Source organism: Carlito syrichta, unplaced genomic scaffold (genome assembly GCF_000164805.1).
Source record: "Carlito syrichta isolate Samal-C Ts95f unplaced genomic scaffold, Tarsius_syrichta-2.0.1 Scaffold305678, whole genome shotgun sequence".
NCBI lineage: Eukaryota > Metazoa > Chordata > Mammalia > Primates > Tarsiidae > Carlito > Carlito syrichta.
In genome coordinates, this window is record NW_007249774.1 from 477,533 (window position 1) to 502,412 (window position 24,880).

Sequence of the window (24,880 nt, forward strand, 5' to 3'; positions counted from 1 at the left end):
TTTTTGTGGCTATGTGAATGGAATTGTGCTTTTTATTTGGGTTTCTGTTTGTTTATTATTGGTGTAAAGAAATGCAATTGTCTTTTGCACATTTATTTTATATCCTGAGACTTTGCTAAAGTCCTTTATCAATGTAAGGAGGTTTTTGAATTTATTTTTTAAAAAATATTTAATTTTTAAGAAAGTATTTATTTTTAAAAAAATATTTATTCTGCTCACAGTTCTGCATGGCTCTGGTATCTGCTTCTGGTGAGGCCTCAGGAAGCTACAATCTTGGTGGAAAAAGATGAAGAGGGTGCAGGTGTTTCATATGATGAGAGCGGGAGAGAGAGGGGAGGTGTCAGGTTCTTTAAACAACCAGCTCTCATGTGAACTAATAGAGGGAGAACTCGTTCATTACCACGAAAACAGCAGTAGGTTATCCATGAAGGATCTGCCCCCATGACCAAACATTTCCCACAAGGCCCCACCACTAACATTGGGGGTCAAAATCCAACATGAGATCTGGAGGGAACAACCATCCAAACTATATCACCATGGAAGAAATGCAGGGAGCTGCTACTTCAAACAGCCAGAGCAGGTCTTCTCCCAGTTAACCCCTAAGCATTGCTGGCTCTGACTGGGGGAGAGGGGGATTGTTGGACCAGTCAGAGGATTCACAATTTGAGACCCTAAAATTAACCAAATTAATGGGCACCGGAGACACTGAGAACAGATTTCTCATGGAAGGGATTGGAAGCTAGACTCTCGAGTGCCAGAATCCCAGTTCTGCAAAGGGAATGGGGGGCACCTTTGTGTGCTCTATTGTGGCAGTTAATTGCCATACACTGGGGGGCTCAAAGTGTAGACATGTACTCGCTCATAGTTCTGGAAGCTGGAAGTCTGAAATCAAGGTGCCCACTCTGTTGGCTCCTTCTTGGGCTTTGAGGGAGAAATATTTCCATGCCTCTTTCCTGGCTTCTGGCTTCTTGGTTTTCCTTGTGTGTGTAGACATCTCTCTCCAACTTTGGCCCTGGTGTCAGCAGACACGCTTCTGTCTGTGTCTCTGTGTCCAGTTTTTTTCTTTCTTAAGGACATCATTGGGTTTAGGGTCAGCCCTGATCCAGAGTGACATCATCTTAACTTGATGACTCCTGCAAAGTGCTTTTTTCCAGATAAGGTCCCATTTACAGATGGCGGGGTGGTGTGATGGTGGTTAAGGATTTGAACATAATATTTTGGGGGATACAATTCAACCCACTATAGGGAGTTCTGGGCATGCTCAGGTAATGGAATTTGTTCCTGAGGCATTTTGGAGACAAGATTTTAAAGGTCAGATCTGTTTTCCAGGCTCAGGACAGGTTCTGCCTTTTCTTCAACCCTTGTCCCATCTCCTCCAGTCCCATCAATGGCTCCACAGCTAATGTGCAGGCTCAGGCTGTTTCCAGTCTTATTTCTTTCTGGCTATATTCAACCTCTGAACCATTCGGACACTGGAAACTTTCTCCCTTGAGTCATCGCTACTGTGTAGTGATTATGCAGGAGACACTGTATACTGTGTGTGCACATTTCATACTCATCTCGTGGCCTTTGCACTTGCTGCTCCCTCTGCCTGGAGTACTTTCCCTCCACTTCTTAGCATGTCTGGCTCCTTCTCATTACGTCAGCCTCAGCTCCAATGCTCCCTCCTCAGCTAGGTCATCACTGAATTACCTATGTAATGAGGCCTCCCATGTCTCAGGCCTGGGTACTCTCGCTTCCATGAAGTTTTGTCACTTTTTAGAAAGTGCCACTCATCTGGCTCCTTGTCTGTCTTACCAAGAAGATGCAGACTCCAAAAAGGCAGAACCCCTCTGGTTTCTGCTGCTGCCTCCTCATTTTTAGAACACCACCTGGCACCTGCCAGGTGCACATAAATATTAATAGAGTGAATGAATGTCTCCCTGCAATGCTATGAATTATTTGAGTATAGGGTACCTGTCTGATTTGTCTTATCTTTGTGTCACCCTCAAGGCCCAGGAAAATCATTACGTGCATAGAGATATCAATAAATATCCATTGCATTAATAAATACAATGAATTAATGGGTTTATTCATGATGTGTCAGATTCATAGTAATTGTTCAATTTAGAAAAAGTAAGGTCCGGAAAATATTCCGTCTGATAGAATAGTTTTAGTGTTTCTCTAAATTCAGTTCTGTATCTTTCATGATTTTCCATATCTGCATACAGCTGGCACAATCACTTATATCCTGTGTTCTTTAAAGTAACTCAATCTAAACATAAATCAATTTACTCAGAAATAAAACTTTTATCATTATTGTAAATGGAAAACTAGAGTAATTTGTTATAAATAGGATGTAACCTTTGAAACTAAATATAATAAAACAAAACACTGTTGTCAAATTCTTGCTATGGAGGGAAGGCTCTGAGCTTACAGAAAGAACACCGTCTTTGTTATAAAAAAGAGATTAAGCTGTGATTTTGCACTGTAGATTTCCAAGTCGTTACCACTGGGGGAGACTGGGTGAAGAGTACATGGAATCTCTTTGAGTTATTTTCTCATGATTGGCTGTGAATCTATAACTCCTTTTAAAAAAAAGTATGACCTTAAGAAAGAGACTAACAGCTGGGCTTGGTGGCTCAGCCTGTAATCCCACGATTTGGGAGGCTGAGGTGAGTGAATTGCCTGAGCCCGTGTGTTTGAGACTCACCTGGGCAGCTTAGTGAGACCTCATCTCTACAATAAATAAAAAAATTAGCCGGGTTTGGTAGCATACGTCTGTAGTTCCAGCTACTTGGAAGGCTGAGGCGGAAGGATCGCCGGAGCCCAGCAGGTCAAGGCTGCGGTGGCTGGGAGCGGCCACTGCACTCCAGTCTGCATGACAGAGTAAGACTCCAACTCAAAAAAAAAGAGATTAGCAAGTGGTGCCCAGAGATGAGGAAGCAGTACAACTCCTCCTTTGCCTCAGGAGCATGCAAAGATTAATAATAATAATAATAATATTAATACTAGTAATTTAAAAACCTGAGAAGGGGTAAGTTTCTTACAGCATGATTTCATAGTATCTCATGCCATTTCTGTGCACCAACTTGGATCATTCTGGATGTGCAGGACCTAGACTTTGAGACACACTGGTCTAGGAGAAACAAAAGCTACCAATGGAGTGGGGTAAACGTGAAGTCCTCTGAAGTCACCTTGACTCCAATACTGTGATTCTGTTTAACAGCCGCTAGGGCACAGCCTACAGCCACTCAGCATCTGGCAAGGGTGCAGGACCCTGGGCACTCTCACATGTTGCTGGGGGAAACAGAAAGTGGTACAACTACTTAAGAAAACTGTTTGGAAATTTCTTAAGTTAAACATCCTATTCTTGACCTCAGCAGTTCCATTCCTAGATGCTTACCGAAGCAGCATAATAAAATTTAACCACGCAAATATGTGTATACAGATATCCACAGCTTTATTCATGATAGTCTAAAACTGAAGAAAAGATGTCCAACAACAGGTGTTGGATAAACAAGTTATGGTGTATGCATCCAATGGACATCTCAGCTATGAAACGAATGAACTACTGATCTGTGCAAGAACATGGATGAATCCTAGACGCATTATTTTGAGAGGAGGAAGCTAGACTTATAAAGGTACATCCTGTATGATTCCATTCATAAAAAGTTCTAGAATAGGTAGAACCGATCCATGATGATAAAAGCAGATCGAGGGTGGCGTATGTTGGGTGGGTTCCATATTGACTTCAAAGGGACAAAAATGAATATTCTGTATTGAGGGACATCTCTCTGTCTTGATTGGAGTGGTGGTTATACTGGTGCATACATTTGTCAAATCTCATTACACTGTACTCTTAAGATCCATGTATTGTGTTTTATGAAGGTATCTTTAAAAAGTTGACTCGAAGCCACTCAAACCATGCCATTTTCAGCCTCAAGATCTGTAATGGCTTCTTTTCACATTTAAAATTAAGTTCACAAGCCCTCTATGCCCCATAGAAACAGATCCCAGAACTCTGTGTTTTCATCTTTGACCCTATTCCCTGCTCTTCTCACTTCACCCAGCTACACCGGCCTTCTTTAATTTGTACATCTGCCCAGAAGACAATCTTTCGCTTTGCCACCCAAACGGATGCAGCTCCTGTCTTTTGCTGTTCTATCACCTGACTTAAATTATCTGTCCGATGAGTTCTTGGGTCTTTATCTGCATGTACACTCCACAACTCTGCAGGCTTCAGGTGAGGGGGCACTTGTCTGTTTCATTGCCATGATCCTGCATGTCCCCAACTCCTGGCACATATAGGGTGGTCCCTTCACACATAATTGTTGAACGAATCAAGTAGATGACAAAAACTATGATGTAGGATGTATAATTAGCCAGAACCAGGCTCTCCTACCTCCAGATAATTGAGGGGTCTTCATTTAGGATGAGGGGGAGAGAGGAGAGGAAACAAGATTGATGCAAAGTCCTGGGGCCTGACCATAGGAGAGTGACAGAAGTCACAGACCAATTTTAGCAGGGAAATTTAAACTTAGAAAATTGGCCTGGCCACAGAGCATTCCCTACTTTCTTGTATGGCCCAGATATGGGCTGGGAAAAGGTTGAAGCCAGAAGGTCCCAGATAGCTCCTAGAATTCTAATATATTCTCGGTGTATCATAGGAAGGAGCAGATGATTTTTCTGAGGTTCTCAGGACATCAGACCCCAATCGGCATCAACACTGGGGTCCCAGTGTGTCATAGCAGGATGCCTCCGAGAGGCAGAAAGGGAGCTGGGCATTAGGGCTCAGGGGATTGGAGGGTGCAGTGATGGTGGTCAAGAATGTGGTCATTCTTCTTCTTTGATGGGATGACTCCGTGTGGAGCCCCAAGCTGGACACAGTTCTGGGGAGAACCAAGGAACCTGAATCAACTGAGATTCAGCTTGTTCTATAAAAATGGGGGCTTGACACAGAACTTGAGTGAATAAAAAATAATGGAAGGTGCTTTTTATATACTCCTTAGTTTTGCTGACTAGAATTCAACTCGCAGCATTCTTATTTGATAAAATATGAGATGAAGAAAGAGAGGCTAAGCCGTCCATCTGGGAAAGCTCTAGAAAAATGAAAGGGATGGCTAATTAGCTTCATCCATTAATTCATTTAGCCATTCTTCCCTCTCCCATTTTATCTACCAAACATTTACTGAGTAGCTAGAATTTCTGAGGCACTGAAATACTTCCTGGAAATACAAAGATGAATTAAAAACAATTCCAGACTGGAATTAGAGGAAGATTCTAGAAGCAATTCCCTGCTTCCAATTTCTGCAAATCTATAATCAATAAACACAAAGTTCTTTCCTAAATAGCTCTTAAAATGAGTTGGTGCTGTTAAAGCTTATTTTGTGTTTGTTTGTTTTTCAGATGAACAGCAACAACCTATTTCTGTGAGTGTTGGTAAGTGTTAGAGGAAATGTCTGAACCCAGTTTAGGTTGTATATGAGAAAGGAAGCAGCTCTGTTTGTATAAGGTGAAGGGGTCAGCAGGGTCTGCAGGAGATGGACAGGGAGAAAGGCACCTCTTCATCAAGGTTCTCTTGCTTGGCTTTGGAGTGCCTGTGTGCCTTCCAAATGCCAAGCCCCAGGCTAGGTGCTGTGCAGGGTACCAGGATACAGGAAAAAAAGTCTCTCTTGCAAATCATGTACTGAGCAGGCAGCAGACTGCAGACCCATCGGCCAATTGTGTCCCATGGAGCAGAATTGTTTCAATTGCACAGCCTTAATTTTGTTTGTTTATTTGTTTGCTAGTTGCTGAGACAAATGCTGGCCCCTTTAAACCCTACTTTTTAGCACTACAGAGCATGGAAGTTAAAATACACCACTTCCCAGACTTCTGTAGCTGGTGCTACAGGTGACCTCAGTACCAGCAAGCAGACTATCTCTACATCCTGGAGGGTAGGAGAGAGAGAGAGGAGAGAGCTGGTGGAAGGAGAGCAGCAAGAAAGGAGCAGCCCCTCAGATGCTCAGCAGTGGTGGTGATCGACATTCTGTGTCTGGCTTTGGCATCCTGGGGGCTGTGAGGCATTAGTGCAGCTCCCAGTGTGGTTGAGCAGTTTCCATAACAGCATTGCCCTGACTGCACGGCATCCAAGCCTGGGTCCCTGACCTTCCTAGAAAGGCTATCCATTGCCTAAAGTTTTGTAGTAAATTCATTTCTGCATAAACTCTCTCTACTGGATTCTGTTACCTGTAACAAAGAACTCTAACAGAATTGCCCAAACCAGATGTTTAGCTGTTCTTGAAAAACTGGAAATCTTTATACACTGGGACAGGACAGATTTTCATGAAGCAATGGCCACAAGTCATAAGAAGGCGGCTTCCTTCAGAGGAGCTCAGCGTTGGCTAATCAACCACCGCTACCCCTGGCCTGTACATTTACATCACTGTTTGTCTGCTTTCCACTGGTACCTGTAAAATCCTCAGCATGACAGTTACCAGAAGCTCTACACATCAAATCCCTTTTTTCTGTGCTGTGTCAATTTATTTTTTTAACCAAAAAGCCTACATGCTTTCTGAATCATATAACTAATTATTTTTAACAAATTCAAGTTTTTAGTTTTCTCCCTATGTTTGAAACACACAAAATCAAGCCAGAAACTTAAACAGAATAAAGAAAGATTGATTTGGAATTTTGAAATAAAAAGGACTATATTTGTTCTCCTGATGGGAAATGTCATCATCTCTAGTTGTGGGATATTAATATGCCATTCTTATACTAGAAGAATATCATGTTAGCAGAAATTAATCCATCAGCATTCTGTGTGGTGACCAGCACTGTCAGCTTAATAGCCACTGAGAAGCTGATGATGTGGAACAAGACTAAACAGCAGTGTAAATAGAGAGATGCACCGTGATTCTTCAGGTGCCCAAGCAGATTAACCTGCTTATCGATTAGGCAGCTTGTAAATTAATGAGTTATCCCCATTAATTATCTGTGTGTCTTCATAAAAGTCCTCATTGGATTTTCCAGTGATGAAGTGAGCCCGGTAAAGAATAAAATGAGGGTGATGCCACACGGAGAGTCTGAATTTATGTCTCAGTGACTCTGGGTGTCTTCTCCCAGGTGAAGTGATTGTTGTTCTGCCTTCTGCATGCTCGGGGCATGATGGGAATGTCAGGGCTGACTGTCTCCTCAGCCTACAGCTACACTTCCTTCCATAGCTGACCCTAAATCTGGTCAATGCCTCAGTTGCCCTTCCCATCTTTCTTCAGAGCGGAACAGCCGTCCTTGACACTGTAAAATGCAGTTAGGTGCCCCTCTGGCAGGTCCCCAAGGTGTCCCACCACACTGATAATGGCACAGCAATTCCTCTTCCTTTCCCATCTCTTCAGCCAGCCCCATAAGCTGGATGAAACATGTAGCCGGGTCCAAGCTTATCTGCTTGCTGTACGACAGCCAATTAGACAAGAGACAACAAGTTGGAGCAAGAAAGCCAACTTTATTTTGAACAATCAGCAAACTGAGAAGATGGTGGCCTAGTGTTCTAAAATAACCATCCTCAGTACAAATTTCAGGTTCATTCTATGTTAAGGGCAGGGGGAGGAGGAGCGGGTTGGGATCACATGGTGACCAACGACCGCAGACATCTGGGTCCCAGCAGGGGTCCAAGGAGTCTAGAAAGCTTGATCAGGTCACAGTGCTCTTGTATGTCTCTGACAGAACACACTTGTTTACCTACATCCCCTTTAATACCAGAGTCAGCTTCAAGAACTACATGATAACTGTCTTTGCATTTTATCTCAGTGCTCTGAATTATCCAAGCCTACCTGCAGGAATGGTTGAAGGCCCCTTCAACAAAAATGGAGTTAGATATGTGAGTTCTTTGGCTGTTTTTCTGTTACAGATGGAGCCTGTGGTTGATTATTCTCTGCCCATGAGTGTCCTGTTAGGGATAGGGACAAAGTAAGACCTTGTTGAGCGCTAGTCAAACTGAGCAACCATGTTTCTATTGTCAGGAAACCTTGCTGTGGGGCAGTCTCATGTCTGTCTTTTCTGAGCCTGCTGCTCTGAGGACGATGGGATGAGCCTGGGGAAATGTGTTCTCCAGGTAGGTGAGTCCTGGCTCCCAGGAAGCTGCGTCTTTGTTTGTAAGCTGAAGGGTGGAGAGAAGACACTCCCTGAGGTCCCAGGGAGTCCCATGGGAAGGAACCATGACCTTCCCCCTCTGGGTATGTGTCCTCATGTCCAGCACCCAGCCTCAGGGCTGTCTGCCTCTGCTGAACCCCTGCCCTTCTTGACTTGTGCATGTGGTCTCACCTCTAACTTCCCTAGGCACTTCTAAACCAGGCACTTCGTCTCTTTGGATGATTCACCCAGGAGATCCTGTCTTTCTTGTCGTATATCTTATGTAAACTTCCTGACATTTCACATAAGTGAGTTGTGCCCTTCTCTAAGTATTTTCCTATTTACAAGATTTATACATTTTCATTAGTTGGGAAATGAAGGAAGGTAAACGTGTGTGATGAGTTCTCCATCCTGAAACAGGAATTTTGGGTGTTCGGCACTCTATAAATTCACCTGCCCTGGACCATATATCAAAAACCATGGGTTCTAATGGCAGTATACTCTTGTTGTATATATTTCACAGCTTTGCAGCTCACATATTAAGCTTTTGTTGTTTTTGTTTGTTGCTGGGCAGAAACTGCTTTTCTGTGTCTTTTTACAAAATTTATTTGTACTGGAAGGTGTGAGTAGAAATTACATGAATTGTTCTGCTGGGAGTGTTGGCACTGTCCTCACTATCTGATGGATAGTGGGGTGGAAGGGAGGTGCAGGCTGTCTTGGCCACATCTCAGCTCTGCCATGGATCACAATGTGGCCTTAAATACATCTTCTCTCTTCCGAGATTCAGCTGTTTCTTACTCCATCGCAGAAGAACGTGCATAAGATGATCATCAGAGGCCCTGCCTGCTACGATGCGCTGTAATTCTATGGTGCTCTAATAACAGGGCAGCAGATATGAATCTCTAGACATCTTCTGGAGTGAGTGAGAAGCAAGTGAGGGCTTGTGCACCGCCTTTGGAGACGTCAGACTCCAGGAAAGTGGTCAGTGAAAATAGATGCCTGGAGTCATGGTGCACAGAATGAAGGGTTGAATATCAAAGCAGCCTCTTCTCTGTTGCCTGGATAAGATATGTTATCCATGTATGAGGACCATTTATCTTTTATCTTTCCCCTGTGTACAGGCAGAGAGATCCAGAAAAGATAGATCATTTGTTGAATTAAAACTCAGAAGGCATCACCTTACACAACAGGGGAATGGGTTCCTGATATTTCTTTTTTTAACTCTACTTGAACAAGTCCCAGTTTGGCTAGAAAATTGAACTAGCTTTGTTTTCTTCTGTGGATACAAAGGCTTCAGATAGAGAAAGCCAACAAATTAATAATGCAACCATTCTTAGGTGAGGTAAATTTTCTAAAAACAAAATAAGGGAGCAGATTATGTCTCAGCAGGAGCTTAACAAAAGTTTTATGAAAAAAATTGAATGAACTAATTTATAGAAAAGATGAACAAACCATGATTTTCTGTTTGTTTGGTTAAACAACCAAAGAATGACCTAGCATGTTTAAACTATAGTGAGAGTGGATTATTTCCACCATGCTGATTCTTGTTCCCAGATAACTTGGCAAAGAGATAGTGGTTCAGGGAAGAACAGAGACTACCACATGCTGTGCATTTATAACATCCATGTGACATGCTTGTAAAGCATCATGACCTCCAGTGCCAGCTCTGGAGACTCTATGTGAATGAGAGGATGTTGTATGCCCTGTTTCTGAAACTTGACCACACATTGGTACCACCTGGTAAGAAAATAGTGATGCCTAAACCCTATCATAAGACATTCTAATGAAACTGACATGAGCTATGCCCTAGGCAGAGGGATTATTTTAAGTTGTCTGGGCAATTATGGTGTGAAGAGATGTTTGAGAATCATTGCTGTGGGAGTAGAAAGTGTCCCAGGTGATTTTAATAATTTTAATAATTGCAGCCCAGGGCTTTGCCCATCATGGAACAGAGTGTGCAAAGGAGTTTGTGAAGAGATTTTGAATTTGAAAAATCTGATAGCACAAGTATCCTCACATTCCTTTTCCTACAAAATCAAGAAATGGTAGATTAAATAAGACAAATGTACTATTAAATATACAGTTGATCTTGCAAGACCAGAAATAGCCAGGTGTAATAAAAAAGAGAGAACTAAAGCAGGTTGCACACCTCTGCCATGGATCCCTAGGCATGAGAAAGAAAGAGGGTAGTAATATCAATAATCTAGGGCAGAGATTTCTTAATTTTAACTACAAACAAGAATCATCTAGAAAGATATCAAGGTACATTAATGCCAAATCTCATTCCAGACGTATTAATATCTCTATGAATGGGGCTCAGCTATCAGCATTTTTAAATAAGTTCTCCCAAGTGATTCTAATATACTGCCAGGTTGATTCAGGCTCTTGGGTTTTAATTCCTATAGTAAAATCAGAAGCAAACCAAGGATACTGATTATCACCACATTATTCATCATTACTCTGAATGCCCTAACAATATAGCAAAACAAGAAAAGGAATAAAAATTAAAGGGATTGGAAATGAAGAAATCAATAGTTGATAATTGTAAATGGTATTATTCTCTATATGAAAACACAAAAGAACCATCAGAAAACCTAAGAAAACTAATAAAAAGTTGAACAAGGTAAATAGATAACACAACAATTAACAAAAATTAGTTTATTCCTAAATAGTAGAAAATACAGATTAGACCATGACATATTTTTAAAAAGTATTTACAAGACTAAAATCTTAAAGGTGGTTACAAATAAGTCTAGTAAAAGATGAATAAGACTTGTATAGAGTAAATAATAAAAGTTTAGTAAGGACATAAAACAAGATTCAAATATATGATGAGGTATACCATGTTCATGGAAAAAAGATTCATTATTTTAATTAATTCAACAAGTATACATTTATCAATTTTCAGGGGCCAGGTAGTATTCTGGGAACAAATTTTCTACTTAATGAAGCTTATAATATTATGTATGGCATGTCTGACGTTAATAAATCATATAGAGACTAGAACAAAGTAAGATATTTTGGGAATGCAGTAGTGGAGAGAATTTCTGTTTTATGTAAGGTACTTTGGATAATGAATCCTGATAATATGACATTTGAGCAGGAAAGTGCGTACATGAGTTAGAAAAATACTAGGGGAGACTTACTCCAGGCAGAGAACAAAGTAATACCAATGCCCTGAGAAGATGCAAACTTGGTATGCTGAAGGATAACAAACAGGTATCTCAGTAGGCCTGGAGTCAGGGATGTGAGTGTATGTGATGGGAATGGTAGAATTCAAGGCAAGAATAATAGACAGACACAGCTCAGCTAATGCCCTGCTGGCTACTATAAGGAGTTTGGTTTATATCACTAATAGGAATGGGAATCCATGAGATGGTTTTTAAACAAGGGAGTTGATGTTAGCTAACTTAGATTGTAAATGGTTCACTCAGCTTCTCTGTGTCAATAAATGGAAAGAGATCCATGATAGAAACCAAAATACAAACTTGAGGTTACTGCTGTCATTGAAGTGATGAACATACGAGGTGGTCACAATGACAGTGCTGAGAACCACTCACATTCTGGATGTATTTTGCAAGTGGAGTCAGCAGAATTTGCTTATCAGTTTGGAATGTGAGATAAAAAGTAGGGTCAAAGATGACTTTAGGATTTGACCACAACCATTGAAAGGAGAATGTTTCAGTCCATTCCCCGAAATAGGGAAGACCACGGAGGGGACACATGGTGTTGGTCTGGAAACTAAAGTCTCAAGTGATTATTAGAGTTTTTACATCATTAGTTGTGTATGAAGTTTTGGAGTTCAGAGGAAGGAGGGTGAAGTTTGGGGTGAGGATACAAATGTATCAGTATATGGATGAGATTTTAAACAGAGGCGCCATGAGATACAGAGCAGCACTTCTCAAAGGGTAGTCCCAAGAGCAGCAGCACCAGTTTGCCAGGAAGATAAGTTCTTGGGCCTAAACTCAGACCTACTGATTGAGCAACTCCAGGGATGGGGTCCTGCAGTCTGTGTTTAACAAGCAGTGCAGGCAACGTGAGCCTTCTGGAGTCTGCAAAATCTCCTCCAGTGATTCTGCATGGAGAGAGAAGATGGTTCCTTCTAGTTTTGAGCTCTGGGACCTGCTGAGACTCCGGGAGCAGGACGTAGAGATGAGAAAGAACCAGCTAAAGAGACTGAAGGGAAAGCAAGCAAGGTAATACTAGGAAGATGAGTTTTCTCTCCGGATAAATGTGCAGGTGAAATGTAACCCTCCAAAATATCAGAAGTTAACAGAGCTTGACAGATGATTCTAAAAGTCATATAGCGAGTAAAGGGCCAAAGATGGATAAGAAAATTATGAGAAGGCAATCAGGATTAAACCCAGTGGAAATCACAATAGCTGAGATTAGTGTATGGGAGAAATGGCATCACAAATCAATGGGAAAAGATGGACTCTCTAATCACTGGTGCAGAGACAATTGGCTAGACATATGGAAAAGATTATATTTAGATCCTACATAACACCATATACAAAAATATATTCCAGATGGATTAAGGGCCTACATGTGAAAGGCAAGTGTTTCAAAAGAAAATATAGGAAAATATCTTGCTAAGATAGTAAAGAATTTCTTGAGAAAAAGTGATAAATTTGAACACAACAAAACTTAAGATATTTGAATGACGAAAGTCAATTTCACAGATTGGGAGAAAGTATGAGTAATATGCACCAGGGATAAAGTTTGATGTTCAGAATATTCAGATGAAGAAAGTAATAATTTAAAATATGATAACAGGGAAAAATCCTGGCAAAAAAATTTAACAAAAATGGATAGGAAAAGAAATCTAAATATATAATAGATATGCAATAAAAAAATGCTTGGCCTGGCTAGTTAAGAGAGACATACAAAATCAAATATTAGTATGCCATTTCCTGCTAGACTAGCAAAAAGGAATAAGGGTAATTATCAAGCTGTATTAGTTTTCTATTGCTGCAGTAACATTGCTATAAATTTAGTAGCTTAAAACAAGGCAGATTTATTTTCTTACAGTTCTGGAGCTCAGAAATCAGTTTCATTGGACTGGAGTCAAGGTATTATAGAGTTAGTTCCTTTGGAGGCTATGAGGAAGAGTCCTTGTTTTTGCCTTTTCTGGCTTCTGGAGCGGAATTTCTTACATTCCTTGGCTCTTGGCACTACCTTCATCTTCAAAGCCAGCAGGATAGCATCTCCAAGTCTCTGTGGGCTGCTCTCATCACAGTGCCTTCTATTTCTCATGTCCTACCTCTCTCAATCACAGAGGTGATGGGATGGGATGTGATGCCAATCTCAACCACAGAGGACCTCTGTGATTACAGCAGACCCATTTGGATAACCCATCACAATGTCCCCACTCAAGACTCTTCACTTAATCTGCAAACTCCCTTTTGTCATATGAGTTAGCATTCAAAACTCTCAGCAACTGGAAATTGGACACCTTGGGAGACCTGACTCCAGTCAATCATACAAACTTTGGAAAGGATGCCAGCCACCAGGAACTCTCATTCCTTACAAAGCAGTGTGGTCTCTTTTGAGAATAATTTGTCAACACCTCCTGGAATTGAAAGTGTGCCTCTCCTGTGGCCTACAATTCCATTTCTAGTTGTCTACCAGATATGCACAAGAATGTTCTTGGAGGCATCATTTAAAATGGGAAATAAAAGAAAAAGAAGCTAATTGGTTTTCAGAAAAAGCATGTATAAATAAATAGTGGGTGTATATACAGTAAGATGCTGTGCAGCAATGAAAATAAATAATGCCAATATGCACCAATAATGCATATCACATAGATTATAGAGTGCAAAAAGTGTCTTGCAAAAGAAAGAATACAATTTTACTTAGGTAATAACAAAAACACACAAAAATGTGGGTATTGCTAATGGATGCATACTATTTTGTCGGCCTAATAATCCAAGAACTGATGAAAAGGGTTATGATTTCTAGGAAGAAAGTTGGGAGAGAGGAATCAGACATTGGATTTCAGCTTTGTATCCTGTTTTACAAAATGGTAAAATAATGGCATTTATCTCTTTTAATCTTGGTGGCTTAGGTCTCTATTATATTGCTTTCAGAGCATTTCTCAAATGGCTCATACATTCAAAAAATAAAAAAAGAGTGCCTGCAGATGCCTTATTAAAAAGTATCTCTCTTCCAGTCGACACTGTTGCCTCAACTGGAGATTCATTTGTGTTAGACACTAATGCTTCATCTCCTTGAACACTGCTCAGCTTTAACTTTCTTTACTCTAATTGCAGGACCCAGTTTTCCTTCTAGCAAATGAGCCCTGCCCCTGCCTGGCTTAGTCAACTCTGGCTCCAACACCCATGTTTTGATGCTTAAAGAGGTGAATCTAGCTCAGAATTCCCAAGATGGAAAATGGTTAGTGCAGGTCTCTCCTGTGAAGATGCTTTGAGGAGTCTGGACAGGAGTTCCCACCAGTAGACAGCTGGAACAGCTCTGGTCCCTGCCAACTTAAGAGTCTTCAAAGTTTCATTGGTTTTCAGATTCCCATCTCGCTCTGGTAATTTCCTTTTGTGGTTTAGTTTAGCTATAGTCTGATTCTGTTAATCACAACCAAAGTGCTCTAATTCTCATCTACTTTCTTGCATCCATCTATGTATAGCAGAACCCTTATCAGATAGCTTACCTCCTGCTTCCATCTCTGTGAAGCAGAGCCCTGGTCCCACTCCCCTTTCCTGTATCCAACTCTGGGTAGCAGAGGCTTCATTCCCATCTTCTTTCCTGCACCCATCTCTGTGTAGCTAAGCTCTCATCCCCATGTAATTTCCTGTATAGAGTCCTGTGCTGTTGAGCACTGATCTCCATCCTTCTTCCTGAAACCATCTCCATCTAGCAGAGCACTGAAAATGCCCATTGTCTTACCTGTATCCATCTTTGTGTAGCTGAAGCCTGATCCCTATCATCTTACCTGCATCCATCCTTGTGTATCAGAGCCCTGATCCTCATCCTCTGTCTTGCATTATCTCTGTGTATCATAGCACTGATCCCCATTATCTTACCTGCATCCATCTCTGTAGCTGAGTCCTGATCCCCATCCTATTTCCTTTATCCATCTCTCTGTAGCTAAGCCCTGATCCCCATCCCTTTGTTTTGCATCCATCTCTGTGTATCAGAATCCTGATCCTCATCCTGTTTCCCGAAATGATCTTTGTGTATTAGAGCCCTATTCCCCATCCTCTATCCTGCATCCATCTCTGTGTAGCCGCATGGCTGTTGGAGATGCCTGCACAGCTCTGGGCACTCACCTGGGTGTGACCTGTAAGTACTGGGAGTCGACACCCTTCGGGTCACACTTGGTCAGTGTGGGATTGGTAGCTGTGGAATAAACGTTTCTCTCTTTTGACTCCCGAGCAAACAGCTGTGAGGTGCATTTAATTTAGCTCCAAGAAGTCCCCCAGAACCTATGAAGAAGCCCTGGTCACAGCAATGACCTCCTGCTGTGTCCCCAGTCCTTCTTCTTGTTCCTTAGTATTTATCTGTGCAAGCCTTCAGTTCATCTCAGCCTTTGGGGAAGCTGAGGCTATAGAGCTCACTCTTGTTTTATTTTTACTACAAAAGTTTTCAAACAGACACAATAATGCAATGAACTCTCCTGTGCTTATGACTTCATGTCAACATTAGTAAGAGGTCATCCTCATGTCATCTTCTGTCCCTGCTTCCCTTCCTTTTCACTCCCCTCCTCCCCACTGGGCTATTTCAAAACAAATCCTGCACACACATTGTATATTCACCCTAAGCACTTCAGTCCATGTCTCTAAAAGATTAAGCCTCTTTTTAAAAATAATTTAATAACATTACACCTGAAACTATTAACAACTTCCTGATATTAACTGTTATTTGACTACTCAGATTTCCTATGGTCTCGTACATACGAATTTATGCTTAACTGGTTCTAATCAAGATCCCAGGACTGTCCATGGTGCTCTGGTGGCATTTTCTCTCAGATCTCTTCTCACTAATTGCATCCTCCTCCCTGTCCCCTTCAGCTCCCAACATTCATTTATTTATTGAAGAATCTGGGTCATTTGTCCTGCTGAATTTCCTGTATTCTAGATTTTGCAGATGAAATCTCTGTGGTGTCTTTTCACATGGTTTCTGCATTTCCTGAAAACTGGTTAGCTGGAAATCAGATCTGGAGGATTGATTGCATTCTGACGTTTGTTTTTGTGTATGAGTGTGTGTGTTTTCATATGTGTGCATGTGTGTTGGTGTGAGGAATACTCCCTCCTGGGTGTGCGCACCTTGTAGTGTGTTGCTTGACGCCATCAAGGAGGAGAATTACCTCCAAGTCAGAGCTTCTTTCAGGGACTGAAGGACAGAGTGGGATTTACTTAGATGGCAATAAAGCCGAAGCATCGGGACCCTTGTGAAGGCTGAAACTTCTGGGAGCCACAGAATGTCCTAGCCAGGGAGGGGAAGCCAGATTGCAATTGAGAATCCAATTCATAATAACACAGCCCAAGAAATCTTAGAAGAAAGGGCCCACACTACAGGGGCCGCAGTAAAGTATTGTGATCTATTTTCTGATTTTGAATTAACATTTGTTTTCATATCTAATTTTCTTTGCAAAGAAAGTCTTAAAAACTTGTATTATAAGCTTTAGGCCCCACAAAACCTGGATTGCTCCTGATGAAGAGGGAGAATAGTGGACACTGTGTTGTCTATGTTAAGGCAGGCATGTGTGTTGTGGTATGTGTACATGAGAGAGGGAGGGAGGGAGAGAGGGAGGGTTTGTGTGTGTGTGAGAGGGTATATGCAAATGTGTGTATGTGTGTGAGAGTGTATACTTGTGTGTGAGAGTGTTTGAATGTATGAATGTAGGTATATTTGAGTATATATGTGTGTGTGTGAGAGAGGGAGAGAGAGAGAGAGGCAGGCTGTCCGTAGAGCAGTACTTGAGTTCTAATCTCAGGACTGGGGTACTTGACTGTGACCTGTGTGCACTAGGCTCTCATTTCTGCAGTCCCCAGTAGGTGCCCAGGAAGTTTGGCATGATCCACCTGCGGATCTCAGAAGAGAGGCCCAGTTTTAGGAAGGGCAGAAGCTGGGCCCTGAGAGTGAGGAAGAGGAAGGGAAAGACTAGAGATGAGGTGGTTGGACACCTGCTTCCCCACCCTCACTCCTCCCTTCTCAGCAGGGCAGAGCTGTGTTCACAGGCTTTCCCTCCCAAAGGGCTTTCCATCCTATTCCTCATGATAGCTGAAGCCTACAGTTCATCTAAATGGTTTCCCTGCTGGTTTTGAATGCAGTTGTATAAAACACTGATGTATAAATTACACCATTGTGGGTGTCATTTGGGTCTGAACATATCAATGTGCATGCAGGCATCCTCAGAAATAACCTTTTTGTTAATTGCAGTTTGTGGTTTGGTAATTTAGCATAAATTGGCTTCCCGTGTATTGGCATGTTTTGGCAGGGAATGTGAAATAACGGAGGATGTTTCATTAATCAGAACTCACTTATAATAGGTTCCTCAGGGGGGTCTGTATCTGAAATCTGGCTATAAACAAACATAAGCTTGGGGAAAAAGCAGGGCTGCCCTTTCCTATGCATCTGCTGGAGGAGAAAGAGGAACCCAGAGTGTCTCCTTCACTTTTTTCCACTCACCCACTGCTGGATTGTGCAGGGATGACCCATGTGCCCAAGACTTTGAACTACAAAGATGGAGAATACAGAGGGTAAGCAAGATAGTAAGATATAGATCTTCTCCTAAGGAAGTTGCATGCGATTCAAATCAATTAATGAACATCTCTTTTGTGTTGGACTCAAGAAGAAAACAAAAGCTAACCCTAACAAGGCAGCCTGGATTCTCACACCCTTACTGATCAAGAAGAGATGCAGACAGGAAGCTGGAATCAAAAGGGAGTTAGCTGAGTTCTACTCATTCATTCAGTTATCAAATATATGCCTACCATATTTCAGAGGCTGTGCTGGGGGTACAGGTGCTTAAGAACTCTGCACTGAATCCTGGAGGGAGTATGAAGGGTGGGGGTCATGGGAAGCCTTCTTGCAAGTTCTTGTTTCTGGCATGTCCTTCAACAAATCTGCTCCGAGGTTCTGGGCTCCAGCCATGCTGGGACTTTACAACCTTGAAAATGGCCCTGCTCCTTCCTTTAAACCTGCATGCTACCCCATAGGTTGGGTGGGGGCTCTCTTTTCACACTCTCTGATCTGTCTTAGGTCTTATCCCCTTTGAAGAGATCTAGCATGACTTGAACTATGTTTGCCCAGGGTCTCCTGTGAACCCACCATGTGAACTTCTGCTCTGCAGTGCTCATCACTCTGGCAAACAGTGGTTCAAGAGGAAAACTGTGTCTGTCTTGTATGCTGCAGTATCCCCACTGCCCAGCAAGTGCCTGAAATGAGGGAGGTGACCAACAAGTGTTTGTAACCGAAATAAATGAATAAAGGGACACAAACATAAATGAGTGAAGGAGAACATGAAGGGCATCGCTGTACTCTTAGGGTTCCGTGCAAAGTAGAAAGTGGAGAAAGGGACAGTGGACTCATAACAAGTTGACAAGTGAGTCACAAATGCTGTTTGCTGATAAGACAGGCAGCCCCATCCTGTCTGATGCCATCTGATAAAAAACTCAAAAATGAAATATTTATTTTCTCTCTCCCCTCACATCAAGGGCTGACCACGTGATGAAGTTCTGGCAAGTGAGAAGTAAGCATAATCCTGATTTGAAGATCCAAGGAGAGTTTTTACTTCTTTGTAGAAGGAGCAAGCACACAGTTGACTGTGCCCTCTTTCCCTAAGCATTGATGTGATGGGTGGGGCTGTGGCAGCCACCTTGAGATGATGTTCATCAATTGTGACAAAAGTCAATGTACAAGGAAGGTGGCAGCACAACAGTAAGGTCAAGTAAATTTGGGTATTACATGGCATCAGTGAGACAGTGAATTTAAACTGACAATCAATCACTTCTTGACAATTTATTATGTGACAATTTATTCTTGACAATTTGGCCACAATTCCTTGGGATTTCTGTTACGAACAAACATGTTTCCAATCGATATTGCTAATTGGGAGTGGCCTCTGGAATTTTATGTTTTAATTCTAAACCACATTGTGGGCTAATGTGGTGTTCAGGCACTGGGCAGAGATGAATGACTGTGGAGAAGCAGAAAAGACCCTCAGGCTCATAATCCTCAGTGTCCCCTCCCGCGGGCAGTGCAATGTCTCTCCAGCCACCCTGGGAAGGTGACAGTGCCACTCTAATTGCTGTAATTGATGGCTCGTCCTCCGGCTCCGCGGCTGCTCCCTTTAATAACCCACCTTGGAAAAGATTACAGCTTTTATTAGGCTGTAGCCAAACACGGATGACCTTGATGAAGCATCTCAAGCAGGATTTGGCGCATCCTGCTTATCTGTGCACAGGGCGAGCTGTGCCCTGGGTGAGCTGTGCATGGGAAGAGCTGTGTACTGGGTGAGCTATGCATGGGTTGTGTTGTGCATGGGCCAAGTTGTGCATAGGGAGAGCTGTACATAGGGCGAGCTGTGCACACAAAGAAAGCCCCCTCCCTTTTGCACCTAGTGAGGTTCATGACTAGAAACTTCAGAGTCTCAAGCTCTCCAAGCCCATGGGCCATGCTGAGCCCTGCCCTGCCACACACCCCAGGAGTCCCAGCTCTGTTTTCTTTGTGATGCCCTGCTCCAACTGAAGAACTCCCATGACTCAACACTCACTATGGAGCTGTTTAAGGCACCATTGCACAGGCCCCAGCCTCTGTTTTCTGCATTGTGCAAACGAAGTGCTTTTGGGTCAAATACACATCCCATGCTCCCAAAGCATGAGCGGTTGTACTGCTTCCTACAGAAATCTATAGACTTCTGCTATCCTGCTTATTAATTTCTATACTTGGCAAATGTCTAGAGAGCTGTACTATAGGGCCAGGCATTGTGCTGGGTGCCTGCATGGAATAAGAGGAAAACCATAACCCTTGCCCCCATGGAACTAAAATGGGGAAACAGACACCAGTGATATATTTACATACATAAGCGTGAAATTTTACAACTCAAATAAAGGCTCCACAGGGGAGAGAACTTTGAGGGCTGATCAAAAGGGAATGTATTGGTCAGAAAGGCCAGGGACAGTTTCTCTAGGAAAGAACATTGGCACTGAGACCTAAATCAGGGTTTCCCAGCAACAGTGCTCAGGGCGTTAGGGCTGGCCCATTCTCCATGGTGGCAGGTGGAGCAGGGACTGTCCTGTGCATGGTAGATGCTTGGCAGAATTCCTGGTATCTGCCCCCAACATGCCAGCAGCATACTCCCTTTGTTTAAACAACTCAAAATGTCTCCAGATGTTGCCAAATGTCTCTTAGTGGGCAAACTCGCCCTTGGGGGAGCAGCACTGGTCTAAATGTCCCCTAGGTGTTCACTGGGTGAAGGGAGGTGAGGAGGTGGGAAGACACCCCAGGCAAAGGGGAGAGCAGATGCAGATGCCCTGCAAAGGCAGACTGGGCCCTGGAGCTGATCAGAGGGGCAGCCCTGAGGCAGGAGTGCGAAGGGAGCACAGACGGGAGGCAGGTGGGACCGCACATGCCAGTGGAGGGTTGGGTCTTTGTCCATGTCTGTGTTCTCTTGGTCACACAGAGCGCCCCCAGTACCACATGAAAAGAAATTGCACAAGGGTATGAGTACCAAAAATTAGGGATTCCTGGGGCACTTGGAAGCTAGGAGTTTCAGGTGCTTTATGGTCAGTCAGGACGATGGTGAGGAAACAGCTACTTCTGTCCAAGGAAAAAACGGATGAACAAAATCCACACACAGGTAAGAGCTCTGCGTTTCTGCTTCTCCTTCGGGCTTTTACTTTTATCCCTGCAGCCACTGCTCACCCTACCACAAAGATGATATTTATTCTTTTATTGCTGGCCGGATCATAGGCAAACTCAGCCTCTCTCGTATCCCAACAGGACACTTGAGAGAGGCTGACGTCTGCCAAAGAACATTTCACAGTAGTCACAAAACTTTTGAGAAAATAATTACAGAGAACACATTCAGCACTTCTAAACCTTGGGTGTGTAATTTCCACACGAATTCTTCTCTAACACCATGGGAGGCTATGGGCAACTGGGCCAGCTTCTGTTTTTAAAAGCTCCCCAGTTGGGCACAGTGGCTCATGCCTGTAATCCCAGCAATTTGGGAGACTGAGGCAAGAGGATCACTTGACCCAGGAGTTTGAGACCAGCCTGGGAAATGTAACAAAACATTGTCTCTATTTTTAAAAAAAGTCAAATTAGCTGGGCATGGGGGTATGTGCCAGCCGTCCCAGCTACTGGGGAGACTGAGGCCAAAGGCTGGGCAACAGAATGAGACTCTGACTCAAAAATAAATAAATAAAATAAAAATAAAAAAGCTCCCCGTCAATGGAAAAATATTAACATAGTTTCTCCTCACCACTGGCACCACTGATCACCACTGGTACCTGGACCCCGTCAGCACCAGTGTGGTCTGGTGTCAGGGCCAACCCGTGGATGCCATCATGAAGGACTTTGGCCTTCTTACAAATAATAATCCAGTGCTTTGTGCATCACTGATCAGGATATAAAATCCCATGCTCCATCAGGAGCCATGGCCTCCTCCTTGTTTGTTCCGTTTCCATCACTGTGATGTTTGCTCTGGAAGAGGCTCGTGGTCCACAGACAAGGATGGTGACTCAGTGAAGCCCATAGGGTGTGGGTTAATTTGGTGTTCAGTTGTTGGGCAGAGATAAATAACTGTGAAAAAGCAGAGAAGAACCAAAGTCCCCAAATTCTTGGGCCATACCCCCACCAACTGCGGGCAGTGCAGCATTCTCCAGTCACTTGGAGGTAAGGAAACGACTGAAGGCTTTGCTGTGGATACAGTGTCAACCCTGAACAACTTGACTTTGGCTCTGAAGGTGTGTCTGAGGGAGTGGGAAATGCAGGACATAAAACGGGCCATGTGTTTGGAAAGAGGAACCGGAGAGATTTTGAGCATTGAGCCTGCTAGAGTTTAGAATGAGCTGAGGTATTTAATTGGGTTGAACTGGAAGGCATCACACTTGTTGATTGTGTGTGTACTAACAGCTCAGGAAACACAGCAAAGGTTGAGGAAGGGATAATGGAGCATCATGTGGGGGCTCTGCTTACATCCCAACACTTTCTTCCCACTGCCTTCAGGATGAATGGATAAAGAAATTGTTACACACACACACACACACACACACACACACACACACACACACTGGACTATCATGCAGCCTTCGGAAAGAAGATCTTGCCATTTGTGACAACATGGGTGGGATGGGCATGGAGGACATCTCTCTAAGTGAGGTAAGCCAGGTACAGAAGAACAAGTGCTGCATGCCCTCACTCAGATGTGGAGTCTAAAAAATATCAGATAGATAGAAGCAGAAGGTAAAATGGTCCGGGAGACAGGAAGATGGGGAGATGTGGGTCAGGAAGCACAAAGTTCCAGTTTAATAAAATGAATTGATCTAGATATCTGTCATACAACAGAAAGACTGTAGTGCATAATGTTGTGAAGTATATTGGAAATTTGCCAGAAGAGTTGGTTTTAGGAGCCCTTACCATCCCACGTATCCCCCCAGACAATGAAGGTAACTGTAGGATTGATTTGTTAATTTGCTTGACTATGGTAATATTTTCTTTCTCTCTCTATAGTTATATACATATGTGTATATCTCAAGACTTCAGGTTGTATACCTCCAACATATACAATAAAACTCCAACAATAGACTTTTCTAAGTAGAAATTAAAACAAAAACTTTAAAAAGAGGTTTAAATTGTGTGCCTCATTTTTATGACTATCAGAGAATACATGTATCAAGTGTTCATATCTCACCCTTTCCTGCAACCTGTCCTCGTTCCTACGATCTTCAGACCTTTGTGATGAGGAGCACAAAGTGGGAATTACTGGGAATTGATCTGCACTCTCACCGGTTGACCCAGCTGCATATTTTATCTCAAAGAGTTTAATAAAGGTCAACAAGATCCCTTCTTTCTTAGACAGAAGTATGCCACATTGATTATATAAAACATTAATATAAATAAAAACTTGGATAATAATGTCAGAAAGACCCACACACCTGAAACAACAACTTAGAAAATGTTGTCGTTTCCATTTTGCTTCAGATACTGTTAAGAAAATAGAATGGCACAGAGAAGAATTTTGTGGGAAAACATCTCAGATCTGTGCCCTTTCCACTTTCCATATCTCAGATTTGATGGTGCCTTTTGGTTTTTATATAAAAACTATATATTGTTACCAGTAGCAATATATAGCATTGTTTTGTGTTTTAAAAATTGTAACTTATATCATGTTTCATATAGCCTTCCAAAAGGTATTTTTTGACTCACCACTACACCCCTATGTCTTAGAGATTAATTGCTTTAGATGTAGATAGTCCTAATTTGTTCATTTTAGTTGCTAATATTATTCCACCAGTAGTGAAATACTACATATGTACATATGTATGTCTACACATATATGCTATGAAGACTGAAATAATTCTAATTTTCCCTATTCCCAAAATACTTCCTTGACAACATTAATGTGTGAATCTTTATACATGTGTTTCTTATTTTTTGAAAGAATGGATGCACTCTTTTTTCCTGGCAGTGCTCACAGGCCTCAGTATGCATCCCATTAGAGGAAGTTCATTTTTGAGCTTCCAGTGGAAGCCTTTGTTGCTTCTTGACATCAAGAGATCCAGGCAGCAAATCAAGGAACCAGTCAAAATTGGGAGGTCCCAAGAGTTGGCACTTTGGATTTTCCATTTTCTAGATGCTGTGCTACTGACTACTTGAAGAATTATCAAAAATGCAGGGAAGTCCACTTTTAAAACATCACTGTTTCTAGAAGCAGAAGAAAGTCAAAATCTGGCCAGATGTATTTGAGGGTCAACCATCGTCTCCAAATGTCAGGATCTTTGGGAGTTTCCCATGCTGCCTGCTCCTTCCTTCTCCTTGCCACTTCCAGTGTGACATTTGAGGATAAAGCCAGTAATAAGGTAAGAGGTGGCTGGAAGGAAGTTTGGTGTTCAGCGTCCTGCAGTCACCAGCCACAATTCATTTCCTTAATTACACTGAAAATCTTTGCTTGGCATGTTAATGCATTTCTGAATGGCGGGGTGTGCAGAGAGCCTGTGGGGTTTAATGAATTATGTAGCATGTGTTTTCTTTCACCAGAATTAGTGCTGTTGACCAGTTTGCTAAACAAAATAATAATATTTTTAGAATTGGAGTGGGGGCAAATAGCTGACAAAGTTATCTTTATCTTCGAGAATGACTTCTCACTTTTATCAAGATGTTGAAAATTGTTATAAAGATGATGCACTGGCTTTTAGTCAATGATGTTTTAACTTACCCTATCCCAAATATGGATGTTTATGTGTGCAAGTTGCAGGGACTTGGCTCTGAAGGGATGCCAAGGAGAGAACAATGGATGACCACAGCCCCTGCAGCCCTTTGGGATGGAGCTGCCATCTTTCTGGAAGGAGTTGGGAGAAAGAGGCTTGGGAGGGAGAAGGGGAAGGTAGGAGGGATGAAGAGGGGAAGGAGGGAGAGGGGAGGGGAATGAAGAGGAGATGGGAGTGGGATGGGGAGGGGGAAGAGCTGTGGTGTTCCCAGTCATGTGGTCACCTGGAGAAGATGACCAATTGGGTGTAATGGGAGAAAGCAAAGCATATGGTTTAGACCTATGATCCTGCTATAATAAAAACAAATTTTAAAACCTAACTTGTTTCCTAACCAAAATGGA